Consider the following 3,374-nt stretch of genomic DNA (forward strand, 5'->3'; position numbering starts at 1 on the left):
AAAAAAAAAAAAAAAAAAAAAAAAAAAAAAAAAAAAAATTGATAAGAATGTAAGCCCATCAGAACATTTGAATAAAGTGGAAAAAGGGTCGCCACAACAAGTAAGCTTTATAACGGGCGCCCATTGATTATATAATTAACTACTATACTACTATAACAATAGTCATTGAAAATTCTGAAGAAAAGTTAAAGATAATTACATGGTATAAGAGGACTTGTCTTATCAAGAAGATGATGGTGAAATCACTGGCCAATGAGAGGGCTTGCCAACAGTTAAGCCAGGCAGTCACTGCGTGGTACTACAGTCGTACAACCATCGTACGATGAACCTAACTCCGTCCCTACGAGCACTAGATGACGCGACGCCGTCTATTGATTGGTGGTGGTCACCCGAATTACTAGTCATTAAAAAGGATCACTTTCGCACGCGTTGTCGCGTTGCACTCTATAGAGAATCGCATCTGCTGACGACCGTCAGGAACAGTGAGTGCCAGAATTTAGTGTATCCGCTTCCTGGTTAAAGATCAAGCGTTCCCACACACATGCTAACAGGTCGAGCTAATGGTTAGCTCCTGATCTGGATATAGGGCTCTAGTGTAAACCTAACATGCATGTCTATATTTCTTATATTTTAAAAGCATGTCATTTCAAACAGACATTTAATGTAGGATATCTGGTGACAGCACTACTTACGGACTCATACATACATGGCCATTTTTATGTTCTGCCCTCATAAAAACCAATAAATATTTGTCAACCCAATATTTCTCCTTGCATTTTTTGGTACAGTTTGTTTTTTTTTCAAGTTGGTGGCTTCAAGTCAGAATAAGATATAAAACATTAAACAGTCTAATATGAGATGTTATCTTCCCATTCAATTTATACCGTGGGCTTAAGCCCGAGCAAATACCGGTACATGAAATAAAACAGTATTTTAGTAAAATCGTCATTCTGCTTCCGTTTCCTGTTCTTGTACAACGTAACATTAACAAATTAACTATCATATTAAATGTCAAATATCATTTAGTGGAATATTCTAAAAAATAATAGTATGCAAGATATAGAGAATAGGCTAAGCAATAATGGCTTCAGGTATTTATAAGTTTAATAATCTCCCTACTATATTTTTATTGTACTGAATAATGCATGGTGTCACTAATACAATTAAAAATGTTCTAAACAATTAACAGGACATTGTATAAAACTGTTTCTAGAATTTCCTACTTCAAATGATGGAACGAAAATATTTAGTATTTATTATCGGTACTGCTGACATTGTGGGAGAAAAATGCTTCAAAAATTCTGCGAGAATGCACCTGCCTAGATTTTAGCTTGAATGTAATTCGTGTCTCGTAAAATTTGAAGATGTGTTGTAAAGTTGGCATGTTTGACATTATTCTAGCCATGATCTTGTCAGTATAAAATAAGTATAATGATTATTACTTGATAATATAGCATAAGCCATAGTAGCCTTGATATGCTTAACAATAAAAATGTTGGAATTTATGCAAGTAATGTTTATTAATGAGATGGGTTTTATAGGAGTTTAGAGGTTCTGATGCTAATTGCCTGAAGGATGCATGTTATTTTAAAGGGCAACTGAAGCCTGAGTAAGAGAACTAAACATAAACAAACTTTGCTGAGGATTGGATTAAAAAAGATAATCTTAATAATAATAATAATAATTAATGTTAAACTTACTGTACTGTATATAGCACATATTGTTAAACCCTCTATGCTTTTCACATTATCATTACCCCGTTCATTGGATTAAATGCCTACGGAACGCAAACTCAAACTCTCTGGGGGAAGTATTCCATATCGTTGCAGCAGCTACATCCACGTATTTTGGCATTTAACCCTACCAGGTACCCACTTATACTCCTGGGTGGAGAGAAGCAATGCAGATAAATTGCCATGCCCAAGGACACAAGTGAAATGCACAGTAAATGATTGAAACCCCGACCACGAGGATGAGAAACCAAACCGTTCCCACTGTGCCAAACCACTTCTGACCCATATCATAGGCCTAATCTCAAAGGTCAGTTTGTATTACATTAATAAAAACAATGTGCAAATTACTATGGTGAATATGGTTTGCCCTTATATGTGTATGATGATGTCATTTATAGACAAATACAACTTGATAGTGTTTTATATTACTTTATTTGTTTTATTTATTTTATATTACTTTGTTTTGTCTATTATTATTATTTTTTTTTTTTGTTATACTCATCTTTTTGCTACTTGGTAACCTTTTGTTTATATGTCATTTTCATTTTGTTCTTTTACTTTTATACGTTCCTTATATTTTGTTATATGGCCTTGCAACGGCTTTGACAAAAAAAAAAAAACCTTGAGTGGATCAAGCGTATCCGTGTAAAAATAAAGTATAATTATTATATTATTATTATATCTGGATCCATTTCTCCAGCAATTCCTTTGTCTCATCACATCCATCTCTCCATTCATCCCTCTATCTCCTCGATATCCAACCACCCCTCCCAACAATTTCTTCCAATTTTGTAGGTAAAGGTAGTTGAAGCTGTACAGGTACGGAGTGCCCATCCGTCTTTTAAGCGCCAGACTTCCTGCAATGCTTTGAGGAGATCACTGCTTCTTCTCATTTCTAATCTGAACTTTGACAAAATTTTATATTGTGAATTGATTACTAAGGTTACGAGAACCACCATAGTATTTTCATTAGATTTTTGTGGATGTTTTTACTTTCATTGTAATTTTTTCTTCAAATATATTACATTACATAAAGACCTATAGTACCGGTATTATATCTGACTTTATATTAAAATTATATTTAATTATATTATTAAATAATTCTACATAAATTATTAAAAAATTATCCTATAAAGTATATAAATGATGTTATTTTTATCTTGTCTTTTTAAGGATGTTTTTAGATATTGAATATGCAGATGAAGAATACATTAGCGATGATAATCCATCGTCTGTGTGAATAACTTGATGAATTCTGCAATTCGAGAATGATATTTTAATTAAAGCTAATCATGTTTGCCCTTAAGATACTGAGCAAGGTGCTTTTTAATTAAAGTTGTTTATAAATAATAGTATTAGATATTAAACCCTGTCTTTATTATAGTTTATTTTTGTTTATCAACTATTTTTTCATCAATTTAGCTTTAATATTCCTCGCCTGATTTATGATAGTAACATAGGAGATTTCCAACTATAATGAAAGAAGCATGTAAATCTAATTATAAATATCATCAGATATTGAGCCCTGTATATGCTGTAGAATGTTTTTTTTTTTGAGTAACTATTTTTACATACTGTGTTTTCGCCTAATTTAACACACTATTTCCATGTACAATGAAGGAAGATACTGAAGTTATTAAT

Source organism: Anneissia japonica, unplaced genomic scaffold (genome assembly GCF_011630105.1).
Source record: "Anneissia japonica isolate Jap-2015-1 unplaced genomic scaffold, ASM1163010v1 scaffold3066_len296678_cov185, whole genome shotgun sequence".
In the NCBI taxonomy this organism is placed as follows: Eukaryota; Metazoa; Echinodermata; class Crinoidea; order Comatulida; family Comatulidae; genus Anneissia; species Anneissia japonica.